The sequence below is a fragment of the Petaurus breviceps genome, unplaced genomic scaffold (genome assembly GCF_028583685.1).
Source record: "Petaurus breviceps papuanus isolate PSGF00001 unplaced genomic scaffold, PetGlider_PUasm1.0 90847, whole genome shotgun sequence".
Lineage (NCBI taxonomy): Eukaryota > Metazoa > Chordata > Mammalia > Diprotodontia > Petauridae > Petaurus > Petaurus breviceps.
The window spans coordinates 4029763-4051060 of NW_027187360.1; the positions used below are offsets into that span (position 1 = coordinate 4029763).

The 21298-nt window shown below is 41.0% G+C and overlaps 2 long non-coding RNA genes and 1 pseudogene across 4 annotated transcripts in view; 2 read left to right on the forward strand and 1 right to left on the reverse strand.

Annotated features, from left to right (window-relative positions):
- LOC138149402 (uncharacterized) overlaps positions 1 to 18871 on the reverse strand; it is a 37583-nt gene extending 18712 nt beyond the window's left edge. The window contains exons 1-4 of the long non-coding RNA XR_011165309.1: positions 18538 to 18871; positions 6394 to 6784; positions 5096 to 5358; positions 644 to 787 (exon numbers count right to left, since the gene is read on the reverse strand). This is a non-coding gene — a long non-coding RNA (uncharacterized lncRNA). The remainder of the gene's footprint in view (positions 1 to 643; positions 788 to 5095; positions 5359 to 6393; positions 6785 to 18537) is intronic.
- Positions 1 to 21298, forward strand: part of LOC138149401 (uncharacterized) — a 101330-nt gene that overhangs the window by 24766 nt on the left and 55266 nt on the right. For 2 of the 3 annotated variants that reach the window (XR_011165308.1, XR_011165306.1), the window contains exon 2: positions 15933 to 16178. The exons of the other annotated variant lie outside the window; for it this stretch is intronic. This is a non-coding gene — a long non-coding RNA (uncharacterized lncRNA). The remainder of the gene's footprint in view (positions 1 to 15932; positions 16179 to 21298) is intronic. 3 annotated transcript variants of the gene reach the window in all.
- Positions 2679 to 4735, forward strand: LOC138149323 (methyl-CpG-binding domain protein 3 pseudogene; annotated as a pseudogene).

Consider the following 21298-nt stretch of genomic DNA (forward strand, 5'->3'; position numbering starts at 1 on the left):
CTTTCTTTCTTTCTTTCTTTCTTTCTTTCTTTCTTTCTTTCTTTCTTCCTTTCTTCCTTTCTTTCTTTTTCATTTTTTTGACTTTGTTTTACTATATGTTGTCTCTTGGAGTCATTGACTTCTATTTAGTCCATTCTAATTTTTCAAGGAATCTGTGGCTTGGGTAAGACTTTATACTTATGCCAGGCTACTAATTCTCTTTCCAATTCTTTCTTCTATAATTCAATTCTTTTCCAATTTCCTCTTCTAGTGCTCTCATTATATTTGTAACAGTGACTATTCTGGCCTCCACCAGGTATGTTACATTTCACCCTTCCTCCATGATGCTCTGGCACCCTTAAGGAGGTTCTTGGATGTCTAGACTCTCTGCCACTGACTTCAGCTCCCATCAGCTCAGCCCCCATCAATGGTGTGCCTCAATTGTAGGAAGTCTTCTTCACCTCACTTCCATTAACCACTTGACAAACCACTTAGCTTTTAACTACTTGGTTTTTATAAAGAAATATTTACTTGAAAGGCATAGCAAGAATAACTATACAAACATTTCCTCAATGTCACTTCAGTCTCTGGGGAGGAGAAGAGGTTCATGACTTATTTTAGTTCCTATATTGCACAATCCTAAATTCTAAATCCAAAGACCCACCTTGAGTTCAAATCTTGGGCACCTTGGCTTCTCAGGGCTTCCCTGTTGGAACTGGCTGACTGTACTTCCAATGTGGATACTGGCTTCAAGATCACCATGGTTCAATTTCAGCTCCAGTAGGGATTCCACTGCATGCACCTAGAACTGAAAGGACAAAGGAAACATATAAAAAAAAACCCAAACTCATTTCTAAAAGCCATTGGGCTTAAAAAGGAAGAGGGAGCAAAGTTTCCCTTCCTTCTTCACCAGTTTAGTTAATGGCATCCATGCTATGAATGAACTGAGGTCTTCACCTCTTGAGAGACCTTGGGAAAGAGCAAGAGAGTGTGCCAGTCTGACAGTTTTAAAACATGAAACCTATTCCAGCTACTCAGCAGATTGAAAATGCTTTTCCCACCCATGTGATAGGGGAACACAGAATGTCTTCCGCCAGAAGCTGGTCCCTCCATCTTAAGTGTTCTTGGCATGACTGAAGCCCCAGTTATAAAATCATTCTTAAAACTCTTTTAAAAAGACTCTTTCTTTATCTCTCTCTGGAGTTCCAGCTAAATTTGTCCCCAAGCTGAATTTTTCTTTGACACTTTACTTGTAGATGTTTTAGAATAATTATCTCTTCTGGATTTGTATTTCGAGCACTCCTGTCATCAAAATAGGTCTTTATAATAGGATTTATCTTTTGTTTGCTCATTCCTCCAGCTTTACCTCCCAATTCAAGAGTCGAGCAAACTTGTGGAGGGAATGGCTGGGCTGTTCTTGGTCCTGATTTCTATCCTCGTGGGTTGTCCTGCTGCTTTCTCAGGGCATTTAATCTTGTTTTATTCTAAGATCTCAAGGATAGCTCAGGCCGGATGCCTGTAAACTTTCTGTGCACACAAAGCAATGTGATCCAGGGTGAAGTCTGAGCACTGCCCTCCTGGTCTAAGCTCTGCAAATTCTTGGCCTGAGTTTGGGTCTGAGAAACATTACTATGGACTCGCTCCTGGTTATAGTTCTGGTAGACTGCTGCAGGACTCAGCCACTGTCAGCTGGTTAGAAAGAACTGCAGGCTGAGAGTGACAGAACTGCAGAACTGGGCATCCCACTTTGTTACTCTGTTGCAAGATTCAAATTGGGCTGTGCCTCCTTGCGATACAGACAATAGGGAAATGATACAACTGTGTACCCGAATTCGGAACACGTCTAACATGGCAGCTGAAACTCAAGATGTCTAAAAGCCCTCTTCCACCAACCCACCCTGTTCTGAGCTTCAGTATTACAGCTGGAGGCAGCATCATCTTTCCAGTCTCAGGTTCACAAGCTCAGTGTCATTCCATTGCTCTCTGTTGCTCACTCATATATCCAATAGTTGCCAAATCTTTCTCTGCAATATCTCTTATGTTCCATTCCGTTTTCTACATCCACACAACTACTACCCCAGTTCTGACTCTTATCTCCTCTTGCCTCTACATTTATAATAGCTTAAAACTTTTTTATTATTGATATCTTTTGTTTTTATATCACTTAAATTTCCCTCTGTGTGGCTACTCTTCCACAGAGTCATTCTATATAATAAAGAATTTTTTTTTTAAAAAGAGGAAGAGGGGAAAAAATCAGCAAAACCAATCAATACATCAAAAAATTTTGAAACTATATCTAATGTTCCACATTTATGTGTGGAACACTAACATGTACTTCCCACCTCTGCAAAGACGTGGGAGAAGGTGTCTTTTTGTATTTCTTCTTTGAGAGTATGCTTGCACTTTATAATTTTATAACATTCACTTTTGATTATTCCATGGTCATTGTTCATTCCATTTACATTGCTGTAATCATTGTGTATATTATTTTCTTGGGTCTGACTACTTCATTTAAAAAATTAATACTAATTCTATATTTTTTCAATTAATAAGCTTTTAGTTTCTCTCGATCCCTCCTACTCTCGCCTCCCACTGGAGAAAAAAAGAAAAATCTGGTAACATATATGCATAATCAAGCAAAAAATAATTCCCCACATTGGCCATGAGCAAAAATTTATTTCGTTTGGGATCTTGAGACCATGGACTGTCAGTCAGGAAGTGAGTAGCATGCATTATTTTTGGCCCTGTTTACTTCATTTTGTATCAGTTCATGTAAGCTGTTCCTTGTTTCTCTGAATTCTTCGTATTTATCCTTTCTTATAGCACAATAATATTCTATTACATTCACATACTTTGGTTTACCCATTGTTTAAGTTTATTGCTAACACACACACAAAATATTGCTATATATAAACACTTTGTTGTATATGGGTCTTTCTTTTTATCCTTGGGCTGTATGCCTAGCAGTAGAATCTCTGGGTCAAGGGTATGGACATTTTAGTGACTTTATTTGAATAATACAAAATTACTTTCCAAAATGGTTGTACTAATTCACAACTCCACCAACAATGCATTAGTGTACCTATCTTTCCATAACCCTTCTGCCATTGATTATTTCTGTCTTCCAATTTGCTGGGTATGAGGTAAAACTTCAGGGTTGTTTTAATGTACACGTTTCTCATTGTTAGACATTTGGAACAAATATGGTTTTAATAGTTTGTATTTCTTTTGAGAACTGTTTGTTCATATCCATGGAACACTTACCTATTGGGGAATGGCTTGTGGATTAATATATTTCTGTTAGTGGTATATATATTTTGCATACCAAATCCTTATCTGAAAAACCTAATACAAAGATTTTTCCCCCAGTTGACTTTCCCTTCTTATCCTATATACACCAATTTTGTTTGTGCAAACATTTTTCAATCTCATGTGGTCAAAATTATCTATTTTATAATAAGGCCTCTATCTCCTATTTGGTTAAGAACACATCTTGAAGGGACCTGTTGGAGACAGAGAAACTGGTTCCTAATTCCCAGAAAGCTTAATGAAGCACTAGCCAGAGAGGTTCTTGGTTAGGCAGACTGCTAGTGTTTGGGTTATTTCTCCACCAGGCACTCACTGTGATCCGTTGGACATAATTCCAAAGGAGGAAGAAATTCTAAAGCAAACCTCTGGTAGTCTGTTACCTGGGAGCTCTAAGGACCTGAACAGGAAGAACGCTCCTGAGTAAGATGAACAAGAACAGGCAGAGGATGCACTCTGGCTATTCTAATCAAGTCAAGGGAAAACCAGATTTAATACAGCACTCTTCCCAATCCCCCTCACCCTACCTAGCAGACAGCCTCCAACTTTAAACAGCCTGTTACCAAGATAACTAAGCATCCTGGTAATAAAGAGAGATTGATACACAGAAGGCTGTGGACCAATCTTGTCAGCTTTTTTGGGGGGTGACAAGAATAAATTAAGTAGACTGAATGCCTTTGATGCTGCAGAAGGGTTTTTGAAAACAACAGATCTTCCTAAAGTTTTGCAAGTGGTCAGACTGAGCTGCACCAGTGAAACTGTTCTTTCTGCCATGCTGGTGTTCTCTCTGCACAATAGCACAATGACCATCTCAACAGCTATGGGGAAGATCCTGGGGTGTGGCTTAATACCCACCTCCCAACCACTTTCCAAAGCATTTAGCAACAGTGACTGATGAAGAGATCAGAAAACAGCAAGCAGATGTGCTTGCTCTTGTGGAAGAGATCACAAGGGATGGGGATACACCTATGGAGAAAGGGGCTGGAGAAGAGGAGGAAGATGAAGGAGAGGAAGAGGGGCAGGACTAAGACCAAGAGGTGGAAAATATATACATATATGTATGTACATACACATACATGCATGTATATACATGCATCTATACACATACCCACCTATAAATACACACATGCATGTGAACATGTGTGTATGTATGTATAGACACACAAATACATACATAGAAAGAGAGAATCCAGGAGGATCCAACCAAAAATTCTCTGTGAAGCAGCAGAGCCAGCACACCCAACCACAAAAGCATGAGTGTCCATTAAAAAATAAGCAAGCTGCCTTGATCTCTAGAAGCTGGACAATTGATACTTAATATTTATCCTTTCAAAAGAGAGTTTTTCCTCTTTTCCCTTCCTAGTTCAAAGGTGGGGAGGAACTAAATGGGTTTATGCCAGAAACACAGTCTCCCTTTCTTATTTAGGAAGTCGCTAGTTCAGAATGGTAAATTTTCCCAGGTCTCTGGTACATTTACCTTTTTGACTAAGGTTGAGCATTTTCTCTCTCCTTCTGGGTCTCTTTTTTTTTTTTTTAAGGTTAAGAGAGTTGTGTCTTCACTTCTTGGCATCTCCCCAGTTACCTGCTTCACAACTCAAATCTAAGAGACCATTTTTGTTTTGGAATGTTGTTCCATATTTGAATTCAGGTCACTGAATTTCTTGCCCAGACTCATCTTGGGGAAGTGCAGAGAGTAAAATAAAAGCACAACACTCTCTCCCAACCTGCTTTTTCTCAGATATAACACCAGGATTCCTTTATGAAATGTCCAGAACTAAAGCTAATATAATCTGACAGGAATCACACTCACCTCTTGTGCCAGGTTTCTTCAAACTTATTCCAAATCCATAGTGCACTTACTTTACTCTGCATGATGGAACTAAGCTGCCAACATGACATACTACTCTTAGGCTAGGCTCTTCAGCATCCCCTAAGTAGAGCAGCAGAAGAGGAGGTGTCTGGGAAATTTTCAGTGTGGTATCACAAGGGAGGTTGGGGAAATGCTTCCAAGCAAAACAGAAAATCCATGTGTAAGAAGAGAAGGACTTGATTCTGGAGCCAGGTCCTCTGCCCCTGCAAGAGAGCAGATGTGGAAGGTGTGTCAACCTTCAGTTTGTTTGCTGGCCTACACAGCACTTAAAGCTGTGATAGTCTCACTCTTGTTTTTTAAAAAGTTCACCTTTTTTTTTTTAATAAATTGATAATATCAACTGGAAAAAATATGCACCCTCTTCATAGCTGTGAAAGGTATAGAATCTGCTTCTCTTCTAATTTTTTTAAATGGTGTAACTTTTAATAATTGGGTTGCAATCCAGTTTGAATTTATTGTGGAATATGGTACAATTAGTCTAATTTTTCTGCCAGACTGCTTTTCAGTTTTCCCAACTGTTCTCATCAGATAGAGTTCTTTCCCAAATAATTTATATTTTTGGATTTATTAAAAAGCTGGGTTTTAAATATATATATATATATATAATTATTTCTGATTCTCTTTAGTCTAGTCTATTCCATTGATACCAACGGGTTTTGAAGACTGCTACTTTATAATATAGATTCCCCTCTTTTGTTCCTCTGAATGAATTTGCAATTGTTTTTAATTGGACTTTTTACCTTATATCTTTCTCTGCTCTTATCCATCCTCTCCTCAATTTCCAAAGTGATTTTCCTAAAATGTTGGCCCAATCATGTCAATCTTCTCCTCGATAAACTGCAGTGACTCACTATTGTCTCTAGGGTCAGATAAAAATCCATTTGACATTAAACTAAGGCTGTTTACAATCTAGCCTCTTCCTACCTTTTCAGTCTCTTAACACATTATTCTTCTCCACTAACTTGATGGTCCAGATAGACCTCCCTCCTTGCTGTTCTTCCTACATTACACTCCATCTTCCCATTGCCTTAAGAGTTAGCTCAAGCACTGTGTTCTTCTGGAGGCCCTTCTCATCCCCTCATTTGCAAGTACTTTCTCCTTTAAGGTAACCTTCCATCTACTCTGTATTTATCTAGGGGCATATGGGGTATTCAGGGAGCACTTCTGATGTGAGGGCTGCTGAGCCCTTTACAAGGCTGCTCATCCACCTTTGGTGTCCACCTTTACCCAGCTCTCACCTGTGGCTCCAAGAAGCTGTAGCATGTGCAGTGGCCACACCCCAGTAAACATCTCAGCAGACAGGCTAAACCAGGTTGAAGGTAACCGACAGGCCTCAGACTTGTTGGTGAGTTGGGGGCTGTCTACATCGAGCTTGGGAAGACTTCCCCTGGCAGAATGGATGGAGGAGAAGAATTTGTTCCAGTGCACTATGGGGGCTCTTAAGAGTTTGGTCAAACACCAAAGACTCAAAGGTCATCCATTAAAGCCTGGGCCATTGCTGGTCATCTTGACTTTTGTCTTGACACTGGACTTTGATGACTTATGAAGAGTGAGACTTTGTGTAACTCTGTCTCACTTAAATCCAATTCACATGCAAGTCAATGCATTTCCCATGATGACACTGATCCGCTTTGAAAACAAAGAACAACAAGAAGTTATCTTGCTAGCACAGTTTATGTGTATGTTGTCTCATTAGAATGTAAGTCTCTGAGAGCAGAGACTATTTTCCTGTTCCATAGTAATAACTTAATAAATGTTGATTGATTGTCTCTGAATAAATGAATGGAAAAGCACTTATTAATCTTTATTATGTGCCAAATACAGAGCAAAGCCCTGGGGATACAAATACAAAGGGCAGTTCCTGTTTTTGAGGAGCTTATATTCTAGGAAGTCTCAGAGATAGTGAGTGAAGCCACATGGGATTGAGTGAGATTCCTCTTCTAGTGGAAATGGTGGCATTGATTTGATTTTGCCTTTTTGCTCCATGTCTCAAGCACCTCTCCCTCTTCATTGCTCCATTGATGCCTCCACCTACTGCAATCCGTAGGGTCAAGTGCTTGTATAGACCTCCCACCTGACAGTCCACGTTTTTTCATAGCCCAACTCTCTGTTCCATTTGACCTTTCTCTCTCTACCTCTTAAGCTCTTCAAACTCCTTGTAAAGGCCAGCACCTCAAGTGTATGAACTCGTTATTAATTCCATAATGAATGTGTAGTATGAATGGGGCAACAAGTGCCCATGACAAAGCAAATCCACTCACTGAGTAGTGAGTAAAAACACTTATTTCTTCAAGAGAAAGTGGAGGAAGGTGAAATTTGTTCAGGAGCATAACTGAGCATATACTCTCCCCTCAGTTAAAAATGTTGAGGCCCTACAAATTACAAGAGGGAGCCTTTGTGCTCACCAGCTAACAGCCCCAATGTTGCATACTCTCTAAAGACCTGGGAAATCTCCGTATTTTCAGGCTGTTCACCCAATGTACCAATGGATTATTTTCCTTCCTGAATACTTTCCCTAGTACCTTATATCCCCTCAAAGATCTCACAGTGGTGAGATTCTTTGTCTCAGCTCATAGATACCCCCAAAGCATAACTGTTCAGTAAATCTTTCTCAGTGCTCTATTTCCTTACATTCCCATGCACAGAATGGTATATTTGTGCAGGGGGCCTTTCTAGCATTTGCTCCCCCAGGATCTGATTGAACTCTTGGAATGAGATTTACTTAAAGATGGGGGCAAAAGGTGGAGGGAGGGAGTAGCAACAGGAAAGAATCAAGCAAAACAAGTCATGGGTCTTGGCTCCCAGTCTCTGCCTGTTAGGGCAGAAAATGTGTGGTAGCTCAATTCTTCAATTGGTAAGTAGGTATCAATTTAGCCCTTACTATATAGAGTGTCCCAGGTCTTAGTGCAGTTTTGAGCTAGTAAAGTATAAAGCACTAAGACATCAGCTAATAAAGCTTAAAACTTCACTTAAAACTGGATGCCTTTTATGTCCAGACCTGTGCTATGAGCTCTGACGGAGATAAACAGACACAGAATAAAGACCCTCTCCTTCTTGGGCTCACAATCTATTTGGGAGACCAGATACACATGGAAAGGAAACGAACAGTCTTGCTCTGTACATCCTTATGGCTCAATTACTGTTATAGAAACTTGGTACTTGCTATGGGACCTCAGGGCCTTAATGTCTTCATGTGTAAAATGGGGATAAAAATATTTAGACTCTCTCAAAAACATATTAATTAAAGCACTTTGTAAACCTTAAAGCAGGGCAGCTAGGTGGCACAGTGGATATAACACTGGTCCTCGAGTCAGGAGGACCTGAGTTCAAATCAGGACACTAGTTTCATGACCCTGGGCAAGTCACTTAACCCTGTTTACCTCAGTTGTTTCATCTGTAAAATGAGCTGGAGAAGAAAATGGCAAACCATTCCAGTATCTTTGCCAAGAAAACCCTAAATGGGGTTACAAAAAGTCAGATATGACTAATCAACCAAACAACAACAACACCTTAAAGGACCATGGAAATGGGGCTATTATTATTGCTAACAATAAGGGCACTAAGAATCATATGATTGGGCAGCTAGGTGGTGCAGAGAATAGAGCACCGGCCCTGGAGTCCAAAGGATCTGAGTTCAAATCCGACCTCAGACACTTAACACTTACTAGCAGTGTGACCTCGGGCAAGTCACTTAACCCCAATTGCCCTGCCTTCCCCCCTCCAAAAAGCAAAAAAAAAAAAAAAGAATCATATGGTTGTTATCTATATTATTAATAACAATAATAATGGCTATAGGAAATTAGAGAGGGAAGAAATCATGAGTGCTACAGTGGTCAGGGATGGCTTCCTGGAGCAGTTAACTTTGGCACAATTAACCCAAAGCATTTTCCTAAGGGAAAAAGATGCTCCCTAACCTCATCAGTAGGGGCTTCCCCGGTTCTGGGAGGTAGCTCTGAGCTCTGACCCCAGCAAGGAGGGCACTGACCCTTGATCTCAAGCAGTAGAGAGGACTCCCAGTCCATGTGAATAATGCTCTCTGAATCTTTGCTCTAAAGGCAAGTCTCCATTCCACCTTCCCCCATCTTCCCAACAATGAAAAGAGGAAAAGAAAGTTGAAGAGGAGGGGGAGGAGATGCTTGCCTGGGGAAGGCCTGGCTGGAGCCAAACACTGTGTCCCAAGAGATACAGAGGATTCCAGGCAGGCTCCATCTGCTTTCCAGATTGCTAGGCTCAGATCGTCTCCTGGAAGGTGACAAAGGGATTCATTTTAATATCAGGGAACAGTCATGTGTGTATATACAGACACATATGTTTATATAAAGCCATGCTTGTGGCTATGTTGGAGACATAGCCACACATGTATACATATACATGTCCATTGAGAAGTGGAGGCATGGTCCTATGTAACTATCCTGGGCTGCTTTTCCTAAGCGCTCAGTTTTTAAGGCCACATTTCTGGGGAAGGCACTCAGAAAATCTAACATCCATCAATCACCCGCTTGGAAGAGCTGGGAGAGAAATATGGGAAAAGACCAAACCGAGTAAATGTTGGGCTTAGTAAAGAGGCTGAGCCTCAGGGCAGGAAGTGAGCCTGGTAAATGTTGGGAGGGTGGTGGTAGTGGAATGGCAGGATAGTCACAGAAGAATGAGACATCAGTGGAGCTGGGCTTGAGATGAAAAAAATTATAGAATGCTTAGACCTGTCAGCTAACAAGCTAGTTGAAACAATAATTTTAGCAAAGCAGCAGGATACAAAATAAACCCTTACAATTCATCAACACTTTTATATATCACCAACAAAACCCTGCAAGAAGATATAATATAGTAAGAGATACTGCATTTAAAATAACTGTAGACAGCATAAAATACCTGGGAGTATACCTGCCAAGACAAACCTGGGAATTACATGAACATAATTGTAAAACACTTTTTATACAAATAAAGTCAGGTTTAAATAATTGAAGTAGTATTTGCTCATGAGTGGGTAGAGTCAACATAATAAAATGACAATTCTACTATATTAATCTACAAATTCTACTAAGCTAATCTACCTATTCAATGCCATTCTAATTAAATTACCAAAAAAATTTTATTGAGCTAGAAAAAATAAAATTCATCAGGAAAAACAAAATGTAAAGAATATCAAGGACTTAATGAAAAAAAATGTAAAGGAAGGAGGTCTAGCAGTACCAGGTCAAAACTGTATTATAAGATGGTAGTTATCAAAACTATTTGGTACTGGCTAAGAAATAGAAAGGTGGATCAGTGGAAAAGAGTAGACATACAATATACAGTAGTAAATGATTATAGTAATCTTGTGTTTGACAAATGTAAAGATTTAAGCTTTTTGGATAAGAATTCACTATTAGGTAAAAACTGTTGGGAAACTGTAAAACAGTCTGGCAGAAACTAGGTATAGATCAATATCTTAACACTATTTACCAAGATAAGGTCAAAATGGATACATAACCTAGACATAAAGGGAGATATCATAAGTAAATTAGAAGAACATGAAACATACTACCTATCAGACTTATGGATAAGAGAAGAATTTATCAGTAAACGATATAGACAGCATTGTCAAGCATAAAATGGATAATTTTGATTATACTAAAAAGTTTTTGTACAAATAAAACTCACCAAGATTAGATGGAAAGCAGAAAATTGGGGGTAGGTGGGATTTTTATAGACAGCTTTTCAGATAAAGGCCTCATCTCAAATATATACAGAATTTTGTTAAATTTATAAGGATATGAGTCATTCCCCAACTGATAAATGGTCAAAAGATGAACAGGTAGTTTTTGGAGGGAGATAATAAAACTACATATAGTTATATGAAAAAAATACTCTAAATCATCAATTAGAGAAATGTAAATTAAAACAATTTTGAGATATCTCACACCTAACAAATTGGCTAAAATGATAGAAGGGGGAAATGAAAAATGTTGGAGGGGATGTGGAAAAACTGGGACACTAATACACTGTTGATGCAACTGTGAACCGATCCAGCCATTTTGGAGAGTTATCTGAAATTATGCCTGAAGAGTTATAAAACTGTGTATACCTTTTGATCTCAGCAATACCACTCTTAGGTCTGTTTCTCAAGGGGAGGGGAAGGGAAGGAAAGGAACTTTTATGTTCTAAAGTATTTATAGCAGTTCTCTTTGTGGTGTCAGAGAACTGGACATTGAGGAGATGCCCATGAATTGGAGAATGGCTGAACAAGTTGTATGTGATTGTGATAGAATACTACCGTGCTGTAAGAAATGATGAGCAGGTTGATTTTAAAAAAGCATGGAAAGACTTGCGGGAAATAATGAAGAGTGAAATTAGCAGAACCAAGTAAATGTTGTATACAGTAACAGCACAATTGTTCAAAGAATAATTGTGAATGATTAAGCTATTCTGAGTATTATAAATATTCAAATAAACTATGAAAGGAAGGCTAATGAAGGAAGATGCCATCCACCTCCAGAGAAAGAACTGATAAATGGAAATATGCATAGTGTGGTTTTACATATATATGCACATATATATATATATACACATATACATATATATTCACACATACATACATACATATATATGTCAAATGGTGACCTCTGGTGTGAGGTATGGAAGGAAGGAGGCAGTTTAGAACTTAAAATGTAACAAAAAATAAATACAATTGGATTAAAAAATAATTTTTAAAAAGAATACTAGAGGGGTGCCTAGGTGGCACAGTGAATAGAGTGCTGGCCTTGGAATCAGGAGGACCTGAGTTCAAATCCAGCCTCAGACACCTAACACTTACTAGCCATGTGATCTTGGGCAAGTCTCTTGACCCCAATTGCCCTGTATTTCCCCCTTCAAAAAGCAAAAAAAAAAAAAAAAGAACACTAGAGCTGGATTGAACTTCGGCTGTCAGTCCAATTTCTCCTTAAGCATAGAGAAGGGGGTGAATTGCCTAAGGTCACCAAGCAATTTAGTGTCAGAGCCAGAAATGAAACCCAAAGTCTTCTTCCATCCTCTCTGGTTATTCTGCTTGAAAAATCCTTGGACATGTGGTTACAGTGGTCCCTAAGACTGAGCCTCTCCCCCAGAGATTCTTAGGTTTAATTAATCATCTTTCTTGAGAGAGTGCTTTAGGGTCCCTGAAATTAATGGAGACCTTTTGTCCTTTTCCTCAATCATCCAGTCTTCCTTGTTCCAAGTCCCCAAAATAAGGGAAGTGGGAATAATCCCTTTTCTTAAACATTTGATTTTTTTTATGTTAGAGTTGTTATGATTTTAAAGGCAATGCTGACCCCTTTGGACAAAGATGCTGATGGATTTGGGAGTGGGGAGCCCTTTCCACGTCAACACCATACCCTGTCAGACACTCGTAAGTGTCCAAAATGAGGCCAAGACCAATTCGCAAGAATGAATACTTGCCTGCTGAAGGAAAACATCCCACTTAATTTAAGGGTTCTTGAACTCTCCTTAGCCCTGATCTTGGCTTTAGTCAAGAGGAGGAAAGCAACACCATCTGAAAATGCTCAGAGTATCCTCTCTGTACTTCTTATTACCACACACCCCAAATTCCCTTACAGAATTACAGAATCTGAGTTGGAAGCACCCTCAGAAGTCGTAATCCAATGAGTACCTGAACCGTAATCCTTCTACAACCTTCCCTATGGATTGTCATCTAGCCTTTCTTTGTTTGAAGATCTCCAGGGCTAAGTAACTCTTTACCTCCAGAGACATCCCATTCTATTGTTGAATAGCTCCCAATTGCTACTCAGTTTTCCCTACTAGAGCCTTCAAAATCTTCTTCCTTGGAGCTTTTACTTCCTGGAAGTTATGGCTTCCAAACAAGTGGAATCTCTCTTTCAAAAAAAAAAAAGTGCACAGCAGAGAGCAAAAGAAAACTTAAGAGGAAGCACAGAAAAGCAGGGTAGCTTTGAAAACAATGTCTAGTGTTTATTATATAGTTAGGGTTTTTTTTTAAAGTAAATAGTGTGAAATGGAAATCGATGGTTTTATATTGAATCCCCTTTTTATGTTGTGTGGTGTACATAGAAATGTTCTTTTTTATCTTTTTGTATTTAAGTTCAAAATGAATAAATATAAAAAACAGACCCAAAACAGTGAAATCTCTTTTCCAATTGAAAGTTCTTCAAACACTTGAACACAGTGACTCTATCTCTCAGTTCCTGCAACATATGGCGTGACTTCAAGCATCTTCACAAAACTCATCCTCCTCTAAACATGCTTCAGCTCTCAGCGTTCTTCCTGAAATGGGGCACTTGGGATTGAACACAGCACTGCAGAGGTGTTTCAGACTCACTTGGCAGGACGCTCTTCTCCCGTGCTCCGAACACTGTGCCTCTAAGCCTAGCAGCACTGGCTTCTACAGCCACATCTGGGGTCACAACTGGGACAAACTCAACTGAAATGTGTGGCAGCCGCAAGGACAGTCAAACCCCAAACGCAGTAGTGTTAGGGAAGGGGCAGAGTGGCTCCGAGGACCATGGTGATGGTGGATTGCGGTGGTCCAGTGAATAGTCCCACTGCAGTTATGGTCCCGATGGCAGAGATTGACTCCTGCAGAGAGAAATAGCCCTTTCCTCACCAGTCCACAGGTGGAGAAGGGAGTGACTAGGAATGGTTGTGCTTTTTGGCCTCCAAAGAACTGCAAGAAGTTAAGAGATGGTGACAATTACAGGGGGAAGCATGTGCCCCCCAAGCCGCCACATCATCACCCCATGCCAATGCCAATGGAATAGTGTACTTCATGCCCCCTTCTGGACTGTGAGATTCTGGAGTTCATCATGTCTCTTCTATCTTTTTATCCTTTCTCTTCTCTTCTTCCTGCCTCTTCTAGAAGGACAACAGTTTGCTTGGTAAAAGTCTGTTGAGTGACTGCACGTGTAAAAAAACCTATATCAGATTGCTTACTGTCTCAGGGAAGGTGGGAAAAGATTTGGAATTCAAAACTTAAAAGAAAAACCCAGCAAATGTTAAAAATTGTTTTTTACATACAATTGGGGGGAAAATAAAATAGTATTAAAAAAAAAAGAAAAGATAAGCTTGGGGGAGACGACTGGTAGGCAATGCAGGTTTGAAAATAAAATAAAATTGAATTCAAGAATTTTTAAAAACCTATTGAACTTAATGATTGAAATCAGGACTTCGGGTTGTCATTTACTGGTCTTAGCTATTCTTTACATGACACCCAATGGGGATTGATGGCCATGAACATCATGAAGCTTCAATGGCTCCCACTGCCTACAAAGTCCAAACTACTGTCTTTATTTAGACCTTAGCATTCCAGTTCTCTCTTCCCAGAGCTAATTCAGTTTCTCCATAGGCAACCTTTATTTCAACCAATTTCCTCTATTCACCATCCCCCCAAATAAAACACCAAGCATTTCTTCTTCTAGACCTTTGCTGACTCTTAGTTGACCTGTAAATCTACAATCTTTGCCTAAAGCACTGCTTCCCTCCCCTCTCTGATCCTCTCCATTTCCCCAAATCCACTCTATTGTTCAAGGTCCATATCTCCATGCAAAATTCATGCATGGCAGAAAGCCATGCAAATTCAACAAGATTTAATTGCAATATAGTCTGTACTCTTTTTTTTTTTGCTTTAACAACACACTTTTAAATTTAATGTATATTATTAAGATTTTTTCAATATGTGTCTTTAATCTAGACAACTAACAATACATTAAATCATGATTTGTAAAATTTTTCAATTCCAAGGTGTACATGCTGACACTGAAAATTTAGCAATTAACTTTTCTTATCCCAAATGTGTTGTCTCCAGCCTATCCCTGGCCTGCCGTTCATTGAGATTAGCCCAGTTCTAAGAGAGAATGCCAGCTGGAGGCATGTATAGTCTGTACTCTTACAGACCACATGGCATTGTAGTCTTTTTTTATATCTGTCTTATTTCTCCTACTATTCTATAAGATATTGGAGAGTAAGAATGTGCAGTAGTAGAAAGAATATTATACCAGGAGTAAAAAACAACAACTGGATTCTAGACTCAGCTTTGTCACTAATTCATTGTGTGACCTTGACTAAATCCCTTCCCTTCACAAGGCCTGTTTTCTTCTTTGTAAAATGAGGGGATTAAACCAGATCATCTCAACATCCCTTCTTCTCTTTTTTTTTTTTTGGGGGGGGGAGGGCAGAGCAATTGGGGTTAAGTGACTTGCCTAAGGTCACACAGCTAGTAAACGTTAAGTATCTGAGGCCGGATTTGAACTCAGGTCCTCCTGACTCCAGGGCCAGTGCTCTATTCACTGCACTACCTAGCCACACCTAATGTCCCTTCTAACTCTAGACATTTTAAGATTTATCCACTTCTGTATACCCTAAAAAGAGTGTATAATAGGGGCCCAGTGAATGTTTGCTGAATATCCAAAAGACTAGCTTAAGCTTCATGGTTCTTCCTGGATAAGGAGTATCCAAGCACCCTCCATGCTCTAGTGTGGTAGTAACTACATAGGGCGCCAAGCTTGGGCATCAAGGTCATGACCTGACTTGCCCAATAATAAAAGCCACACTCTATCAAGATGCTTCATAATGGAATCTGCCATATTACATCTGGTCTTTCCTTTGTCACACTGGTATGTAACAGACCATCTTGGTCACAGGATTTAGGGCTAGAACGTGCCTTAGGAAACAATGAGTAACTCCCTGTTTATGGAAGACAGAACTGAAGAAAAGGCTCTAATAACTTTCTTCTTTCCTCTTTATCTTTTTTCCCTTTCTTCTTTCCTGTTCCCTTGTCTTTTTTTCTTGAAAGTGCTCCTCCCACTTTTAGTGTCTTCCGCCTTCACTTCTGTCAATGATCAGAATCAATAGAGGAAGACTTGAGTGCTGTGGAAATCCTTGGGGTCTTGAGAGGAGGGCAAGCTTTGGAAGACCTTGCCGAGCTGGAGTGGCTTCTGGTACAGAACAGTCAGTGGGCAGTTTGACATAATGATTGCAGCTCACATTTCCAAAGAGCCGTGAAGTTTATGAAGAGCTCTCTTCATAACAACCCTGCAAGGTAGGTAGTATGGATATTATTATCATCACTCTATGGATGTGGAAGCTGGGGCTGAAAGGAGCTGAATGACTTGTTTAAGATTACCCAGTGAGTATCAGAGCTCTGGAGACAGTCTTCAGACTCCTTCCTCAACACTGTGTGTCCATTCCACGGTGCTGAACAGAAAATAGATTTATTCAGTAGTTATTCCTTGTGTGACTACTAAAGCACACTAAGTGTACTTAGAGTCAGAAGACTTGACTTCAAGTCCTGCCTCCGCTGCTTGCCAGCTGTATGATATTGGGCAAATACCTTAATCTCCTTGGGCTTCATCCATAAAATAGGGACAACAGCATTTGTACTCCCTACCTCACAATGTGGCTGTGAGTACAGTACTTTGTAAATTGTACAAGTGCTAAAGAAATGTATTATTCCATTCAGTTTGTGTAATGTAGGGGACACAAAGATTAATGAGAGGCAGTCTAGGTGATTCAATGGCTAGAGCGCTGGACCTGGGATCAAGAAGACTCCTCTTCCTGAGTTCAAATCTAGTCTCAGATGCTTACTAGCTGTGAGACCCTTGGCAAGTCATTTAACCCTGTTTCCTCATCTGTAAAATGAGCTTGAGAAGGAAATGGCAAACCACTCCAGTATCTCTGTCAAGAAAACCCCAAATGGGGTCACGAAGAGTTGGACACGACTGAAAACGAATGAACAAGCCTTGTCTACTTGATTCTAGTACGGTGGAGAAAATAAATATACAAATAACCACAGTATAAGTTCAAATGCTACATAAGAGGCCCAAAGTGCTAAAGGTGTCCAGAGGAGGAAGGAATCAGTGGTCAGGGCCAGCATTCTGGAGGACGACATCAAGTTGGGCCTTGAAGGATGAATAGGCAGAGGCATTAAACACGGATCCTAAGAAGAAATGCAGAAAACGCTTGGGCATGTGCTTCAGGGACGGGGAGTAGTGTGGTGGGAAGAGCATTAGACTCGGAGTCAGACGTCTTGAATTTGAATCCTTGCTCCAATCTTTACTGTATGACCTTGGGCAGAAATTAATCTCTTTGAGTTTTGGTCTTGGCAATTGTAAAATGGTGACTACCTACTTCACAGGTAGTGAGAAAAGGAGATTTCTGTAACCCCTTAAAGCACTATAGAAATATGAACTACTAATATTAATATCTTCCTGAGCTCAAATCTGGTTTAGACACTTACTAGCTATATGGCCCTGGGCAAGTCACGTATTCCTGTTTGCCTTAGTTTCTTATCTATAAAATGATCTGGGGAAGGACATGGTCAACCACTTCAGTATCTTTGCCAAGAAAATCCCAAAAGGGGTCACGAAAGTCAGACACAATTGAAAGGACTGAACAACAACAATATTTGGCTTAATAGACTGAAATTCAGTGGCAAAGTACAAAGGACAGCCCTGAAAATGGGGATTCCTATTGGGAATGGGAAAGTCTTTCCAACCCCATTTGCCTTTTATCATTAGAACCTCATCTCTAGTAGGGAAAACAGCAATGTCCTCATCTACTCCTCATCTGGCCTGGGAAGGCTCCTTTCTGCCACATCATTTTATAAGACCTGGGGCAGTGGGTCCACAGGCAGCCTGATGATCTGAATCCATTCCCAGGGCCTACTCTGATCATTCTGTCCTTTTTATCTAAGGCAGGGGAAGTCTGCTGGATAGAGTCCTCGAACCGCTGAACTGGAGTGGAAAGGAAGAAAAGACAGTCATAGAATGGCAGAGCTGGGTTAGGTTAGATAACAGAATGCAAAGCAGAAGGGACCTTAGGGCACTGAATGTCCCAGCTGGAAGGGATCATAGAAGACAAGACAGTAGAAAGATGTGGAGCTCATCTAGTCCAATCCCCTTATTATACAAAAGGGGAAACTGAGGTCAAGAGTGGAGATTCCCTAAGGTCACACAGATGGCAAAATGGGGGAGGGGGTTTTGAACTTAGTAGCATCAAGGAGAGGAACTGTTTTAGGGCTTTACGAAGCTGAGTAAAAAGAAGTTTTTGTAAGTAGGGAGAGGGTCATAGGAGCTAGAACAGTGCCGAGCAGCAGTGAGGAGGGAAAGGGGCAGGCTGAGCCTTCTGGCCTGAATTATCTGCTAAGACAAATAATCAAATTCCAGGGACCACACGGTTCTGGCGCCAGAAGACCAGGAGGGGGGCAGGGTTGGGCAGGCACTGCTTTAGCAGGTGGCGGCCCAGGCCTGACCCAGGCAGGATGCCCTCCCTCCTGTCCCCCAACATGCACCACCATCTTAGAGGAAGCCCACCTCCTTGCCTGGACCGTGGGAAGTTTTTCTGTGGCCACCCCAGGTGAGGGCTTCATCAACCTCCAAACTGTTTATAGGAATACTTACAAGCTATAGGGTCTGCTCATTCAGGCTCAGCTGGAGGCCCAGGTCCAACAGCTGGGAAACATCTGGCAGCTTAACCCACCCGCAGCCACCAGAACTCCAAAGTGCCTCAGGATTTCAGCTTCTGGGCGGTGGGGGTGGGGGTGAGGGGCAGGAAATGCAGTTTGGCAGCTCCCTAGGCTGAGGTTTCCCCTGCCCCAGCAGCTGCACAGGTTTTTGGGCGCCACAGATCTCTCAGTGTTGAAGGGGCCTTGACATCATAACCCAAACCGCCCTTTATAATCACTCCTTGCCTATACCAACACTGTCATGGCCAAGTCAGATTCTTCAGGATCGCTGGGCAGGCAGCAGGGTGCTAGGGGCAGGACAGAAAGGAGCCTTAGCTGGGATCCAGGCAGGGAGGCGATTGCTCAGTTGGGGTGGGGGGTGGGGGGGTGGGAGGAGAGGATAGGAAGAATTTTTGTAGTTATGTTCTCTTCTCTCCATTTGTGACCCCTCCCTCCTACCCCAGCTTCTCCCCTAAAAGAATAATAATAGGTTCAGGATCTTGGGACAGACTTCAGTGAGCTGCAAATTAATAATAACTTACATTTATATAGCATTTGACTGTTACAAAGGTTTCAGTATTCTGTCTGATCCTTGCAACAACCCAGTGAAAGAGTTAGTGCAAATCCCGTTATCCTTACTTTACAGATGGAGACGTTGATGTTTTGAGCAGGAATAGGACACACAGTTTGTGAGTGTTTGGCCAAGAGCTAAAGCCAGATTTTCTGTGTTCAATCTTCTTCCTATTTTGTCAAACAATCCCTCCAATATATTAAGAAATACCACGTGCAAGGGCTTGAAGTAGCTATAAAGAGGGATAGGCTATGGGTATGACAGCTTCCTGGTCAGACTTGTCCTGGGCAATCGGAGGGACGATGGTTTATGGGGCCTAACTGTGGTAGAGTGGAAAGAGGCTGAGACCTTAGAAAAGCTGGACTCTAATCCTGCTTCTGCTACTCGCTACCTGAATGACTTTGGGCAAGTCACTGGACTCAGTAGCCCCTAAGGGCCCTGCTAGCTCTAACTTTTTATGATGATGAGTGTCAGTCAGTGATACAGTGTGGTTGAAGTTTGGAAAAATGAATCAACATTAGGGACTGAAATGGTTAAGAAAAGCTGCCTGGGTGAGGAAGAATTGAATTGGGCCTCCGAAGGCTTCATAGGAACAGTTTCTCTGACCTACACTGGGCACAGCACTCTCAGTTCTCTCTTTGCCCAAGATTTGAAAGCAAGCAAAGCCAAACTTAGAGGATTGGAGTCTTTTAGAATTGGAAGGCTAGATATTATCGAATCTTTCAACACTCTCATTTTAAAGATTTAGAAGCTGAGGCCTGGATAGGAAGTTCTCTGCCCAAGGTTGATAGGTAGCGAGTGGCAGAATCGCAATTTGATGCCAGGTATCCTGACTCCAATCCAGTGCTTCCGCCATTGTATTTATTTATACCTGCCAGCATAGGCATCCTCCATCTTAGGAGCCCTTGGCTACAACACAAGATTTGCATGGCTATGGTGGATAATTGAAAAACTTCTTGGCTCTTGCTGATAAGCAAGCAAGAGTTGCCAGGAAATCAGTGGAATGGGGTTTTGTTGGGGTGTTGGGGAAAGCTCCATAACCTCCTGGCCACAAAAGGTGTATTTGCTTCCCATACCCAAGGGAAACCCCACATTTAGCAACCCCAACCCAAACCAAAAAGAAAGTTCTACATTTTCCCTCACTGGTGTCTGGAAATGAGGCTGGTTGCCAAGCAGTTTGCCCAAGAAATGGAAAAGTCAGGAGAGCGTGAACTCACGGTGGCAAGTTGTCCTGCTCCAAACATGGGGACTACTGAACAAGACACTTTCCAACAATAAACAGAATTGGAAAATTGTTTCCAGATTTCCCAGTGCTCTGGGTAAAGGAGGAGAAAGAAGGGGAGGGGAAAGGCTGGGTCTTAGAGTTAAATCACTGAACTGGGGCACAAGAAACAAGGACATTCTGGCAGCCTGGTGCCTGGTATTATTAATAAAAATAGGACACCTTTCTATAGCACTCTAAGGGTTACAAAATGCTTCCTTCACAATAGTCCTGTGAGATAGATAGGGTGATCATTTAACACAACAGAATGCCTTCTGACTTCTCCAGCCATTTTTTATATTTACTCCAATATACACTTTCTATGGTGCTCCTTGCACCAGATACACACCATCTTTCCTCTCTGCCACTAAGCCCCCATATCTGGAATACTCCGCCCTCCTCCTCCTCCCTGCCGCCTGCAATACCTAGTCCCCTTCAGGAGTTGGCTCCAATGCCACCTTCATTATAAGGCCTTGCCTGCCCCTCCAAAGTTACCTTGCATATGCTTTGTGTTTTGTATATACCCACATATGGCCATGTGGTTTGTGCCATTAGAAGTTAAGCACCTTGAAGGTAAGAATTGTTCCACTTCTGTCTTTATATACTCAGTGCCTAGCATACAGCAGATGCTTAATAAATGCTTTGCAGTTAGCTGGCAAGTGTCCAGAATACTGGATCTGCAGTCAAGATCCAAATTCAAATCCTACCACAAAATACTACCTATGTGTTCCTTGATAAATTATTTAACTTCTCTGTGCCTTATTTGCCTCATCAGTAAAATGAGGGGGATGCCTTCCAGCTCTAAATCTACGATCTTATGTTAGATATTATCCTTATTTTATAATGAAGGAAACTAAGAATTGGAGAGGGGAAATGACTTTCTCA